The sequence below is a fragment of the Pseudophryne corroboree genome, chromosome 8 (genome assembly GCF_028390025.1).
Source record: "Pseudophryne corroboree isolate aPseCor3 chromosome 8, aPseCor3.hap2, whole genome shotgun sequence".
NCBI lineage: Eukaryota > Metazoa > Chordata > Amphibia > Anura > Myobatrachidae > Pseudophryne > Pseudophryne corroboree.
The window spans coordinates 363,578,874-363,595,035 of NC_086451.1; the positions used below are offsets into that span (position 1 = coordinate 363,578,874).

At 42.6% G+C, this 16,162-nt stretch overlaps 1 protein-coding gene across 1 annotated transcript in view; it reads right to left on the reverse strand.

Moving 5' to 3' along the window:
• LOC134949138 (sodium- and chloride-dependent neutral and basic amino acid transporter B(0+)-like) overlaps nt 1–16,162 on the reverse strand; it is a 131,082-nt gene that overhangs the window by 24,953 nt on the left and 89,967 nt on the right. The gene's annotated exons all lie outside the window — the stretch shown is intronic.

A 16,162-nucleotide genomic window follows, 5' to 3' on the forward strand; every position in this document is an offset into this window, starting at 1 on the left:
ATTTAAGAGGAAAAGAGAGAGAAAAGAAGAGAAGAGAGAGAGAGAGAGAGAGAGAGAGAGATATGGCTCACAATAACAATAAAGACAATATGATTGCGGAGAAACTTACGCTCAAGGGAAACAATCGCATGCGCCTCTGGATATCCAGCTCCCGATTATCAGCAATGAGAACCGTTGAAGAGAATAGAGTGGAGCTGGATCAGATCGGCTCGTCTATATATACACCACACACAATACAATACAATGGTCCCTACAATCTCATTGTTCATTGGACACAGGAATTCGTCTTCGCATTATAGCAAAAGGTCATAGGTTGATTCATACAGGTGGGCTGTGACTATTTCCAACTGCTCAGGTGGGTGGGAAACTAGGTTTCCCGCCGCATGGATAATAAAGTGCAAATAATAGTAAAAGTCCATAAACTGCTTATGTCCATAACTATTCGCACGAGCGATTAATCCGCTTCAAACCAACACCGGAATATTGCTAATTAAATACTCTTCCGATGGATACTAAACACCACTGTATAACCCTTGTCTGACCCTTCGTATCAAACAAAGAGGGATCTCTTTGTTCATGAACATGCTACATTAACTAAAATTTCAGATTCTATCAAAGGGACCATAATCTACAAAATACATTATATGGTTCAAATATGTAACGATCGAGTCGCCCGCTAGACGCACACAAAATCTACCGTAAATGCGCATACCGTGCGCCTGCGGGTGCACGCACCAGCGGGTATGCGTATGCACGGGAGAGCGTGGGCACGCGCAGCGGGGACACGCATGAGGTGCAAATATGGTAGTGTGCATCATGATATTTTTTCTGACTTTGACAGTCCACCCTTTGGCAGTCACCAATAACTGCCACTTCCTAAACCATTTCAAAAACGAGAAAAATATATGTCATGTGTAAATATTTCTATGGTTGGGTAGGGGAGGAGAGGAGAAGGTGAGGAAAGGGTATGACCTAGTGAGATAGCAGAAGCATGTGTGTATGAGTCCATGTTTGGAGGGTCATGTATCATCGTGCCGTACGTGTTTTAAATCAAGCTTCGAGGTATTGCGAAGTATACATTTGAATTCCTTCTTATCCCGCGGTACGGGTCTGTGGATGGGCTGTCAAACTTTACCGAGCTCTTTTCGGCTTTTAGTTGCAACAAAATGGGGGAGCACATTTTAGTTGATGATACATGAATGGGGGGGAATATGTGAATGCTGATATTTGTGCCTGTATTCCCTATCGACTATGTGTGTCATTACCTGAAGGTTGTAGAGATGAAGATAAGAAACAATTATGGTAAATGCAGTGGTATTCTATGTGAGGTTAATATGCATTTGTTGGTTTAAGTCTTGTCTGAAGTCTTGTCTGAAGTCTTGTTTGAAGTCTCCTTTGGGCTTTTGCTATTAACGGTATGCAAAAAGCCTTGTCAATGTCCATAGACTTACAAAAAAAGTTGGGCTAGCGTAAATTTAAAATTTCTAGGGAAACTGGGGGTCTATGGCATAGTCCATCTGTTGTTTGTGTACAAGGTTGTCAAACTTCTTCTTTAATCCATCTGTTGTCTGTATATAAGGTCATCAAATTCCTCTTCCAAGCGGGTCTTTTTATCTTGGAGAAAAGGAGAAACAGGTGAAAGAAACGGACCGTAGAATCACATTTTCATCACATCATTGTCTCTATCGTTGGGTCATAGATCAAATCCATTGGAATTACAATTTCCTCACTCCTTAGACTCATTACCCTGGTACTCCGTTTGCACTTCGTTAAAGCCTGACCGCATCTAAATATCAAGCCAATCGATATGACAACACCTAAGATACATAGAAGAAATTTCCCTACATCCATTATGACTCCTTGAGCCCATTCTCCTAAACCAGAGAACCAATTTCGCGGGTTCAACCATGACACCCAACTGGTCAGCTCATTACCCACAGCAGCAAGGGTGAGATTGTGTCTCCTGCGGAATTCCCACTTTAATTGGAGAATGTCGTCCATCTTTTGGTCTATGACCTCGACCGGGTCCTCGGTGCTATTCGTAATATAAGTGCAGCATTTTACGCCGTACTGCGTTGCCAGTGTGACACAATATCCACCTGTCACTGCCGTGAGATAATTAAGAACCATCCTATGCTGAACCAGTTCTGTTTTATAAGCTTGGAGCTCTCTTCCGGTATATCTAAAAGTGTCGTCATACATTTCTGTGATATTGTCTAATAAATTTGCAAGCGCAGATATATATCTATAGTTCAGCACTCCTCTAGCGGTGCGAGTGAAATCTAACGCAAGTAGAACCTGAATCCCGGTGGATTCATGGATCAGATCAGAGGCCGGGTGCTCTGTCCTTTCTGTCAGTTGCCTTTTAACGACGTGCTCGTAATGAGTGTGAGTATAAGGAGCTTGGGCACCACGGTGTATATCTTTCATTTTGGTATGTGATACAGTCATTACCTCAGGCAGTACTTTTCCAATATAACACAATCCTTCAGAGTTTGGGGCAAGCCACTTATACGCCTTCCTCCCGCATATGAAATATGCATCATCGGGGAGAACATATGGGACGGAGTAGGACATAACCATATTACACATCTTCCATGTGAAATCTCCTAACCCTAATTCTCCCATCTGTCTAGTACACGTATCTGTTTGTATGATATGTGCACAGTATCCTGGTGATACCTCTCCAACTCTCATGGACCTACTTCCTAGGGTATACCTATATCGGAAAGATTTTTCCCTACCGGCTATGTGGCGTATAAGCTCTGTATCTGTAGGCATTCTATCTGCTCTATATGAAAAGGTCATGGTTTGGTTACTCCATGACACTTCCCAATTTCCCGGCTTTCGGGGATTGGAAATGTTAAAACATATTAGGGATCTATCCACATGATATTGGTGGAGCTTCAAACTAGGAGGACTGGAGATATTAAACCTCCTGTCCTCCGGCCTCCCACCACTTAGCTCAAGTACCTCCCCTATAGTTAAAGGGAAGGGCACTAATCCTGATTTGCTATTGCCTTGAGGTACTTGAGAGCATACCCAACAATCTGTCTGATTTAACACATTACCCACTAAGGAGTGATAGTCACTCAATGGATGCCGGTCCATGTGGATATTAAAACTAGACTGACATTTCTTGATGCACCCATCCTCAACTACATTGTCACAGAGCCTACAGATACAGTTTTCTTCAGCTAACAATCCTTCACAATTCCTTCTATTGTCAATGCTATCGGATCGTTTTCTGATACTCGCCTTTGCTTGTTGATTATGTTGTTCTTGGAAAACTACGCCTCCATTTCTGTCATCAGAACCCATTCCAGAACCTCTCTCGATCTCCATGGTACTCTCGCCGGAACAGACTGCTCTGGTCAACATCATGGTCAACAGGAAAATCCGGATCACAGTCTCTTGGGGCAAGTCTATCTTATAGGAGGAAACGGAGAAGAATGAGAAGGGGGAAAGAAATACTTGGGGGAGATGGGATGGGAAGTGGAGAAAAACAATAAAAGGGAACAGGAGATCGACAACTGCCTCCGATCTTATTACTTTCAATGCTCAGGTGCCGTCTCAGTTCTCCTGAAACAGACACTCCAGTGATACAACTTCCTCTACCATCTGTTCTTTATCACGAGACCTCTCTGGATCAGCAACCTTCTTACAATGGGACGAATGAACCCAAGTCTCTCTCTCGGCAACCTTCAATGCTGTAGTGCTAGTCAATAAGACTTGGTATGGTCCTTCCCATCTGTCAATAAGGCAACCTGAGCGTAGAAAATTCCGTATCATTACATAATCCCCAGGTTCAATGTCATGACAATTACTATCTGGTAAATCAGGAATCACTAATTTCAAATTATCATTTTGATTCCTTAGCTGTTTACTCATGTTAACCAGGTATTTTACAGTCACTTCATTGTTACACTTCAAATCATCCTGAGGGTTAATCATAACATGCGGTTGTCGACCAAACAAGATTTCAAAGGGGGACAGATTAAGAGGGGACCTGGGAGTGGTTCTGATGCTGTATAGTACAATGGGTAAAGCTTCTGGCCATGTTAATCCTGTTTCTGCCATAACTTTGCTCAATTTATTTTTAATAGTGCTGTTCACTCTTTCCACCTTCGCACTCGCCTGGGGGCGGTATGGAGTGTGCAGCTTACTATCAATTCCCATCAACTTACACATTCCTTGAAAGACATCACCTGTAAAATGGGTACCCCTATCACTTTCAATTATTCTAGGGATACCGTATCTACATACAAATTCCTGCACAATTTTCTTAGCAGTAAACATAGCGGTATTTGTGGCCGCAGGAAATGCTTCGACCCAATTTGAGAATACATCTATACAAACAAGTACATATTTCAAATTTCGACAAGGGGGTAATTGTATAAAGTCAATCTGTATTACCTGAAAAGGGCCGCCTGTAGGTGGGATATGAGATGGTTCTGTTGGTATTGCCTTTCCGATATTCTTCCTCAAACAGGTAAGGCATGACATTGCTCTCTTACCTGCATGGGATGAAAATCCTGGGGCGCACCAATATGCTCTTACCAACTTGCACATTCCCTCCTTGCCCAGATGAGTCAGCCCGTGTGCTGCTTCAGCTAAACATGGAAGATATGCTCTGGGGGCCACTGGTTTACCTTGTCCATCCGTCCAGAGTCCTGAGGACTCCTGGCCATATCCTTTTGCCTTCCAGACTGCCTTTTCCTGTGTGGAACACACATTTTACATTTCACACAACTTCTGTGTGTTGATGGTATTAAATACCATCAGTTGTGTGGTGTCTGTCTGTCTGGGGGTACCGGCTGCTAACTTAGCAGCTTCGTCTGCTCGGCTGTTACCAAGTGATACTGGGTCTTGGCTATATGTATGTGCTTTACACTTGATAACAGCCACTCTGTCAGGTTCCTGTATCGCTGTTAGAAGCCTTTTGATGTGAGCTGCATGCGCTACCGGTGTACCAGCTGCCGTCATGAAATTTCTGAGGCGCCATTGGGCTCCGAAATCATGGACTACCCCGAAGGCGTATCTAGAATCGGTGTAGATATTGGCTGACTTGCCCTTAGCCAATTCACATGCTCTGGTTAGGGCAACCAGTTCAGCAACCTGGGCTGAGTGAGGTGGGCCTAGCGGTTCTGCTTCTATGGTGCCTTGGTCATCTACGACTGCGTATCCCGTACACAAGTCTCCCGAGTCCGACTGTCTGTGACAACTACCATCAGTGTAGAAAGTAAGATCTACATCTTCCAGTGGGTTGTCACTGATGTCAGGCCTTGCCGTGAAATTTTGGGTCAAATATTCCATACAATCATGCATGTCATCCTTTGTATTAAATCCTCCTTCCCCATAGCTCTCATCCTCCACCCTTTGTGCCTGTGCAGGCACACCTGGGAGATATGTTGCAGGATTTAATGCACTGCATCTCCTTATGGTGATGTTTACGGGGGCCATTAGTGCCAATTCCCATCTTGTAAACCGCGCTGATGAGACGTGCCTGGTTTGGGCAGAATTTAGCAAGGCTGACACTGCATGTGGTGTATGGATTGTGAGGTTGTGTCCTAGCACTACATCTTCGCTTTTCGTTACTAGCAATGCTATCGCAGCAACGCTTCGCAAGCATGTGGGGAGGGATCGTGCTACCGTATCTAGCTGAGCGCTGTAGTATGCTACCGGCCTACTGGCATCAACGTGCTTTTGGGTTAGGACGCCTGCCGCGCAACCAGCACTTTCTGTTCCGTACAGCTCAAAGGGTTTCCCATAGTCTGGCATACCTAATGCTGGCGCCTGCGTTAGGCACTGTTTAAGTCTCTCAAATGCCATCTCGGATTCGTCTGTATGCGAAATCCGATCAGGTTTGTTTGATGAGACCATTTCCTGCAAAGGTAATGCTAGAATGGAAAATCCTGGGATCCAGTTACGGCAATACCTACACATTCCTAAAAACGTTCTGATCTGTTGCTGAGTTTGTGGCAGAGTCATGTCTCTAATTGCTTGGATTCTATCAGCGGTCAGGTGTCTCAGTCCTTGTGTTAGACAGTGTCCTAAATATTTTACTTTAGTTTGGCATAATTGCAACTTGTCTTTGGAAACCTTGTGTCCTGTGTCTGAAAGATGAAACAGGAGCTGTTTCGTATCCTTCAGGGACGCTTCCAATGAATCTGAACACAGTAGTAAATCATCCACATACTGTATCAATATTGATCCACTCTCTGGTTGGAAAGACTGTAAACAATCATGCAAAGCCTGGGAAAATATGCTTGGACTGTCTATGAAACCTTGTGGTAATCGAGTCCATGTGTATTGGGCTCCTCTGTATGTAAATGCAAACAAATATTGGCTGTCAGGGTGCAGAGGTACCGAGAAGAAAGCGGAGCAGAGGTCAATAACAGTGAAAAATTTTGCAGTGGGAGGGATCTGCATAAGGATGACAGTGGATTTGGCACTACAGGGAACTGACTCTCAACTATTTTGTTAATCCCCCTTAGATCCTGCACTAGCCTGTAACCCCTCCCCCCACTCTTTTTCACAGGGAAGATGGGACTATTGGCAGTGCTGGATGTTCTTACCAGAATGCCCTGTTGTAGCAAGCGCTCTATTACGGGATATACTCCTAATTCCACCTCTGGCTTCAGAGGGTATTGTGGGATTTTTGGAGCTATCCTACCATCTTTTACTTGTACAACTACCGGAGCTACGTTTGCCATTAATCCAGTGTCCTGTCCATCTTTTGTCCAAAGTGACTCTGGTATTTGGGATGTAATTTCTTCTACTTGGGATGGAGTCCTATTTGTCATAACGGTATGTGTCATTAATTTTGATGGGGAGTCTAACATGTCTCGCACTTCCTGAGCGTGATTCTCAGGTATGTCTAAGAATACACCTTCAGGAGTGCAATAAATGACGCACCCCATTTTACACAATAAATCTCTTCCCAGGAGATTAGTCGGTGCCGATGCAGCCAGCAAAAAGGAATGCTTGGTATGTAAAGGCCCTATTGTAATCTCGGCTGTTTTGCTAACAGGGTAGTGCTGGACTACTCCCGTTACTCCCATGGCTGGAATTGTCTTACCAGTGGTTCTCATGCCCACTGTCGAATTTATCACTGATTTGGCCGCCCCCGTATCTACAAGAAAGTTTAATGATTTACCAGCTACATTAATTGCAATTTTGGGTTCACTTCCAAGACTTGCAATCAATTTTACTGGCTGCAGATTACAGGTGTGGCCACACCCCTATTGGGTATGGTGACCTCCCTGAATCCCGCTGGCAGCAACTACTTGAGAAGGGGTTAAATGGGAACTGCCAGAAGCTTGCCAGTCTCCTTTTGGGGGATATCTTTTTGTTTCCCCTGTATGTGGCTCATAACTCCGTCTCTGCGGACCCTGATCCCAATTTCGTGTGTCATGTCGTTGTCTAGGGGGTTGGTATGATTTTTGTGAATTTTTCGCTCTACAGTCTCGTGCCATGTGTCCCTGTCTATGACAAAAATAACAAGTTACCACATTTGACTTACCCACAGGGGTCGGAGGTTTATACGAAGGTTGCCTTGTGGTCAAAGCCTGTATACTTACGGCCATTAACTTATCACCTTGTGACTCCCTGTGTCTGGTGATATTTCGATCGTGATCAATAGCAGCCTCTCTCAAAGTAGCCACCGACAGACCTCGCCAACATGGTTGCGTGGTCTGTACCCTTGCTTTCAATACCTCTTTTTAACCATCCATTAACACAGATACTGCTACTTCTCTATGATTTGCATTGGTCTTAATGTCTTCTATGCCTGTGTATTTTGCCATTTCTAGTAGTGCCCGATGAAAATAATCAGCAGCTGTTTCTGTCTCTTTTTGTTTAATGGAGAAAATTCTATTCCATTTGACTACAGCTGGAAAATACTCCTTCAACTGTAAATTTATCCTCTTTACATTGTCTTGGTTGTACACATCCGTAAGGGGTACATCCGCATCTAATTTACAGTCAGCTAAGAATTGTGCTGAGTCGACATTGGAGGGTAAACATGCCCTCAGCAATATCTGCCAGTCTTTGTTATTGGGCTCTACAGTGTTCCCTAGGTCTCTAATGTATTTCTGGCTAGCAACTAGATCCTTCCTAGGATCAGGGAATTCAGACACTATTGTTCTTAATTCCATTCGGGAAAATGGACAGTGCATGGCAATGTTTCTGACAGGAGTGACTCCTGAAGTGTCCGTTTTCCCATTTGGCACTGCTATTACCCTAACGGGATTAAGTCTGCTTACATCATTCTGAATAGATTCTACAGCTTGTGGTGAAATGGTTTCAGCATAGTGTATGGTGCCGTACTTACCCGTTGATACGACCTCACCTGTCCCTCCGCTAGGGGCTTTTGATACTAATCTCGGGGGTTGGGACGTGCCCACTGCTGTTTCTGATATGGTGGCTGCTAGAGAGAGCGCCGATATTGTTGTCGATTCGTCCTCTTGATCACACTCCTGGGGAAAGTTTAAAACAGGGTACAACTTGCACGGGTTAATACTTGCATTACTCATCTTATTCATATTATCCTTAACATTTATACAGTTGCTAAGTGTTTGTTTATTGCACCCTAGTGCGTCATTCTCCGCAACCAATTTCTCTCCTGATATATATGGTGGCGGTGGTGCCGTGGCTACCAGTTTCCTGATAGGGTTAGATCCCGCCGCCTGAGCCAATCCTCTCTGTATTTCACCCTCCTGTTGCCATAACTGTAAATAATCATAATGTTTGATCCGTCTCTTTGTTGATTTAATGAGACATATCCTTCTCCTTAGATTTAGTAACACATCTGGGCTAAAGCTGCCTACTCTTGGGAACTTCTCCCCGTCATGTACAGTCATTCTTTCCCATTCATCACATAAAACCTCTGTGTGTGAACCGTATTTTTCACACATTACATACCTTGCCGACCCGATTGGCCGGTTTACTGAATCAACCCGAACCGAGGTTGATCGCCCCCTACCTGAACAACTGGCCCCCATAGCTTGCAGGTGTTGCTTGCACTACCTCTGACCTTTATATCAGGGTCTTCAGCGAACCCTTACAAAAACCAAGATGTTCAAGATAGGCTGACGGTGGCGGTTTACCGAGTACCCCACTCACTCGCCCACGCCGACCAATACGCCCACACACTGTTTTAGCGCTGGCGTACTCGACCCAGGGCCCCTATGAACCTTTGTTTACTGGAACATGCGAGTGTGATCCGAAGAGCATTAACCCTTTCCAGTAACTGTTGGTTGTTGGATAATTCCTGAGTGACCAGCGAACTTCCCTTAAAAAATAAAAAAATTACACAAATCACGTTAGAATGTACAAATAGTGTTTATGACCCCTTCCGTACGCAAATGGTACTGGGTCAGATTACTAACTAATGCACACAATTACGTGCGGTACAATCGTTCAGCACATAAGCAACTAATCTTATGTGCGGAGCGACCAGTGGAATCGAAATTTAGCAGCTGCGAATTCCTTCAGCCTGAGATTTATGGCCTATATGGGTTCCGCACCAACCCTTCCTGGTGTTGGGCTACTTGTCTCTATAGCGGACTTCTTTGTCTGCTGTACCTAGACCTCCTGGTCTGTTCCGGACCTCCTGGTCTGCTACAGTATGACCTCCTGGTCTGCTACACTCTAATGCTCTTTATATGTTTAACAAGGGATGCCTCCCTAGCCACCATGTATGTCACTTACACGTATGTACTTCACGAGAACTCGATGATTTCCTGTGGTTCAATCCCAAAAATTGTAGAAACTTATATATGCAAACACTCACTCACCACATGTACACTTTACTTTTGTTTCTATTTCTTTCTATTTCTTTCTATTTCTGCGCAGAAATTTCTTCCCTTTAGACCAGATGAGTCGTAAATTGGAGAAGGATCTATTAGCTTAAATTTCGGACACTGAAATCGATTTGCGCTATTTATCGCGTTGCCACCTTTTTCGCCTGTTTAAAATAACACTATCGTGTGGTTTGTTACGTGGGCGTACCCAGACGCTCCGTTGCGTACTATACGCTGCGTGCGTCGGCCTTTGGGTTGCGCACGCAGGTCTCAGCCTTTTGTTAGAGACACGTGTACGCAAGGCAGATATCCACCGTAACACAATTAACACGTTTATCAATGTAGGTGATCCTCGATCATCTACCGAGCACCACACCGGTCTCTCCTTGTATCCTTAGGCAGAGCTGTGTGCGTGCTTTACAATTTACCCCTTAATGTATTACTTTTACTTTTTAACTGTTTAATAGCGACAAATCTCTCTTAGCACGTTTATCAATTATAAAATGGCAAACAGGAGAGTGATATGAAAATACACGAATAAAAAGAAATGCAGATATATGCGTGCGTGTGTGCGTACGCAAAACAGAAAAAAACAGTTTTAAAAGACACTAGCGTGTTGTTCTTACCTCCGGTTCCGGATTCCTTCAGCACCCTTTACTAAGCGAAGCAGACGCTTATCCAGGCAGCACTACGAGGAATATGATCTCCCGCCCTTTGCTGATGGATAATGTCTGCTGAAATTACCTAGTACAGATATGTGAAGGACGGACGAGCCGCCAATTGTTAAAGCTAAATATTTATCTTACTTAAAACCCTTTAAGTGGTCAAAGAACACAGTACGCTATTGGCGTATGGGATACCGTAAGGATACGCACATTGCGTAACAATCGCTTAGCCGTAGTCGAGACGCTCAAGCGTCACGTTCGCTCACGGCCAAGAGATCATAGGCAGGCACGCTATTGGCTGCCGACTAACGTAATGATACGCTATTAGCGTAGCGGACGCTCGGGACCACGAGGAGATCACAAGCGGCGCTGACGCTCACAGTGTAAAACCTTTATAACTATACCATAAAACAATGTATTATGCAGTAAACCTTGGTGTAGTGATAGGGTGTAAATGTAACACAGTGTAACCTTATTAACTTAAAGCTGTACGAGCATCTCCGACGCTCAGAGAATACTTAGAAATATAAGAAATACACAGATACCGATCTTAGGTTCTAACACCTTATATGAACGTTCTATTTGCAAAAGAATAATACAATACAAGTCATACACTACCAATATAACATAGACTAACTAACCAGATAACTACACTTAAAATACAATAACAGTACAATAACCATTTAAGAGGAAAAGAGAGAGAAAAGAGGAGAAGAGAGAGAGAGAGAGAGAGAGAGAGAGAGATATGGCTCACAATAACAATAAAGACAATATGATTGCGGAGAAACTTACGCTCAAGGGAAACAATCGCATGCGCCTCTGGATATCCAGCTCCCGATTATCAGCAATGAGAACCGTTGAAGAGAATAGAGTGGAGCTGGATCAGATCGGCTCGTCTATATATACACCACACACAATACAATACAATGGTCCCTACAATCTCATTGTTCATTGGACACAGGAATTCGTCTTCGCATTATAGCAAAAGGTCATAGGTTGATTCATACAGGTGGGCTGTGACTATTTCCAACTGCTCAGGTGGGTGGGAAACTAGGTTTCCCGCCGCATGGATAATAAAGTGCAAATAATAGTAAAAGTCCATAAACTGCTTATGTCCATAACTATTCGCACGAGCGATTAATCCGCTTCAAACCAACACCGGAATATTGCTAATTAAATACTCTTCCGATGGATACTAAACACCACTGTATAACCCTTGTCTGACCCTTCGTATCAAACAAAGAGGGATCTCTTTGTTCATGAACATGCTACATTAACTAAACTTTCAGATTCTATCAAAGGGACCATAATCTACAAAATACATTATATGGTTAAAATATGTAACGATCGAGTCGCCCGCTAGACGCACACAAAATCTACCGTAAATGCGCATACCGTGCGCCTGCGGGTGCACGCACCAGCGGGTATGCGTACGCACGGGAGAGCGTGGGCACGCGCAGCGGGGACACGCATGAGGTGCAAATATGGTAGTGTGCATCATGATATTTTTTCTGACTTTGACATTACCATTTCATTACCGTTTTGGTACCTTTCACACTGAACCCGTTTCACCCATAGAAAACAGTGGTTTTCATTGTAAATGGACTTTTCTGGCCCACACGTTATTAATAATTATTAATTATTAATTAATTATTTATTTATTTATTAATAATTTGGCTAGTCGTACGATGGAACCCAGCAGCTTCAAGCATCTTTACCATGTTTTTGTAGATTACTGCATCCTTTACTGTCCCAGTGATTTGTCTACATATTTCTTCATCCCCTCTGATCCTAAGCAGCTCCCTAACCTCCTCATCACTCCAATTTGCCATTTTAAACTGTATTCTGTATAATAAAATTATTCTTCACTCTCATGTGTTTCCTCCAGTTTATTTCCTGCTTCTGCCTGGTGACATCACACATGGAGACAGCCTATCACCTTCTGTGGCTTGGAAATACAGTTTCTGAGCCTTTCACACTGCACAATGAAACGGGTCTGAACCGGGTAGGACCCTGCTTTTTAACCGTTTCAAAATACCAGTATTTTGAAAACAGTAAATTCAAGGTGGCCCTTTCACACCGCAGCTAGAACCGTTTTGGAAGGCTTAACAATCGGCAATTTACCGGGTTAAAGTTGCGGTGTGAAAGGGGTATGATTGAATAGTTCTAGGCATTAAACCAGGTGATTTCCTTGCATTGTGAACCCCATTGCTAATTGGATATGCCCATAAACACATAAGATACTTGATTATGAGAGCATAGGGAAACACCTAAATTTCTACCCACTATATAAGAGACAAAAAGTAGGTCCAATGAACCAGTAAACAGCAGCATTGAGAACAATGTAATACAATGCAATATATAAAACAGTTTGTCATATAACATATATACAGAAGTTACAGATAGATCAATAGTATATTTGCTGTATTGGAATTCTAAATATTAAATAAATGAAGATTATACAAAGTAAACAGTTTTGAGAACCCTGAAATTTTATTAAGACATAGGGGTATATGCAATTGCGGTCGAATTCCCGAAAATGTCGAAAAACAGGACATTTTCGCCCCAAAAATTTTTTTCGACAATGCAATTCAGTACTTTTCGTCAAAAAAACGGACTTTCCAAATTCGACTTTTTTAAATTCGACATTTGTCAAATTCGACATTTCTGCAATGGTACAAATGCGGCAATTCGACAAAAGTATATTCAATTGAAGTTTGGAAATTCGACAACAGTGCTTTTAGACAGTAAATTCGTCATTTTCAATCCGCCACACTTTGCTGGCGGAATCTAATATTTTTTTTTAAAAACATGGGTTTGTTTTTGGTTTTTTTATTGGTAATAGCATATCTATTTATATTAGAAGGGATTAGGTACTTGGTTTGTCTATTTTGGAGGCACAAGTATTATTTATATATTTTTAAAAATATTATTTTTTTTTATTATTTTTTTTTAAATGGAATGTTAAAAATCAGAAAAAAAATTGCGTGGGGGTCCCCCCTCCTAAGCATAACCAGCCTCGGGCTCTTCGAGCCTATGTGAACATAGGTAAGTATGTATATGTCGGCATGTTTGAAATAAAGTTTTACTTTCACGGTGTGTGTCTCCTGTTTTTATTTGGGTATTTTTTTCCCAGTAGAACTACAGGTACCAGCGGGCCCGTTTTTCTCCCGCATGCTGGTACTTGTGGTTCTCCAAGTACCAGCTTGCGGGGGAGGCTTGCTGGGACTTGTAGTACTACTGGAAAAAACAATATTCTTTCATTTTCTCAAGGCTATCAGCCCCCCATCCGCAGCCCTTGGATGGGGGGGACAGCCTCGGGCTTCACCCCTGGCCCTTGGGTGGCTGGGGGGGGACCCCTTGATTGAAGGGGTCCCCACTCCCCCAGGGTACCCCGGCCAGGGGTGACTAGTTGGATATTTAATGCCACGGCCGCAGGGCGCTGTATTAAAGTGACCCCCGGCTGTGGCATTATCTGTCCAGCTAGTGGAGCCCGATGCTGGTGTAAAAAATACGGGGGACCCCTACTCTTTTTGTCCCCCGTATTTTTTGCACCAGCACCAGGCGCAGAGCCCGGTGCTAGTTTTAAAAATACGGGGGATCCCCTGTCAGTTTTTCCCCCGGATTTTTAGAACCAGGACCGGCTCGAAGAGCCCGAGGCTGGTTATGCTTTGGAGGGGGGACCCCACGCAATTTTTTTCGGGTTTTTTCCCGTTTTTTTTAAATCGGATCAAAATCCGTCAAATCGGCCGTTTTTCGACAGCGGGACTGTCGAATCCGTTTTTTATTGAATATGTTGAATTTTGGCACCCACTTGCCGGAATTCGACAGTCGAATTGTGTCGAATTAAAAAACGGCCGAAAAATTGCCGCGATTCGCCGGCAATTGCATATACCCCATAGGAACAAAAGTACAAGTGCAATGTTTTGGTCATTTTGCAGCAGGATTTAAAGTCTGCTTTTTTATACTTAAAACCAACTTGGCATTTCTTTTTAAAAAAAAACACAAAACACTGCTTTAAATCTATTGGCAATATGGATGAAAAAAATCTTAACTTTTTCAAAATCAAAATTGTTACCTTTTGGTCCAACATAGCACAAATAGACACCTGAAAATAAAACATGTTGTCACCCAAAAAAGGTGAATATTAGGTATGTAACAATCTCACATATACAATAATAGGTATACAGGTTGAGTATCCCATATCCAAATATCCGAAATACGGAATATTCCGAAATACGGACTTTTTTGAGCGAGAGTGAGATAGTGAAACTTTTGTTTTCTGATGGCTCAATGTACACAAACTTTGTTTAATACACACAGTTATTAAAAATATTGTATTAATTGACCATCAGACTGTGTATATAAGGTGTATATGAAACATAAATGAATTGTGTGAATGTAGACACACTTTGTTTAATGCACAAAGTTATAAAAAAGTATTGGCTAAAATTACCTTCAAGCTGTGTGTATAAGGTGCATATAAAACATAAATGCATTCTGTGCTTAGATTTAGGTCCCATTGCCATGATATCTCATTATGGTATGCAATTATTCCAAAATACGGAAAAATCCGATATCCAAAATACCTCTGGTCCCAAGCATTTTGGATAAGGGATACTCAACCTGTAGTAACACATTAAAAGCAACATGTGTCTATGATGTGCATGATATAACTGAGGCAATATGGAACTTAAACAGTTGTCATTTTAACGCCTGGACGAGCTGGTGGGAGAAGATGCACAGAGCAAGGTATACAAGGTGCCTCATGTTGTACCCAGATTCAAATATGACATTTCATTTTGTAGAATGAGATATATAAATAAAACCCAAGGAATGAAGATTTATAGTGGTGTCTTCTTACAAATTAACTTGGTTGTTCCACATCCTTGGAAATGGTTTAGATTGAACATTATTATTATTATTAATATTATTATCCACTGTTTATATGGCGCCACAAGGGCTCCGCAGCGCCCAATTACAGAGTACATAAACCAATAATAAAAACCAGGAAAACAGTGACTTGCCGTTGAAGACAATATGGGACAAGTACAGGGTAATTAAACATAGCTACTGTACATCGGCCGATGACACTGATACAAGTATCAGGTGGCAGAAACCCACTGGATTTGGTGCAATTGAAGATTATTAAAGTAAGAAAAGGATAAAAACATGTGAGAAGAGGGCCCTGCTCGTGAGAGCTTACATTGACCTATATGGTCAAGCGGATGTTATTTACATCCTCTAGTCAAATGGTGACTAATCTGAAATGTATGATAGTTAAGCATATTATAAAGATCTCCTTAATGTCCCCTGCTACTCATGGTTTATTTAAGACACAAACGATACTCAACTACAATTTCAGCCAGTTGCTCACTGCTGCAATTGTGGGCGCAGAATGATTTTATGAGGAGAGGTCTAAACACTGGAATTTTGGTATACAGCTAAATGAAAAGGAAACTTTGATAACAAAATATGCTCTGCACCACATATAAACTTTTAGGGGTATATTCAAATAGGGTCGAAAGCTGCCGTCTGTCAAAAAGACGGCAGTTTTCGACTTAAGGTCGAAACGTGATTCGACCTATTCAATCCCAGCAGTTTTTATTCAACAAGTCGGGGAATTCGAGTTGTCGAATAGTACGTGAATCGGCGGTATAGCTGCCGATTCACGTACTTTTTTGAGTTAAA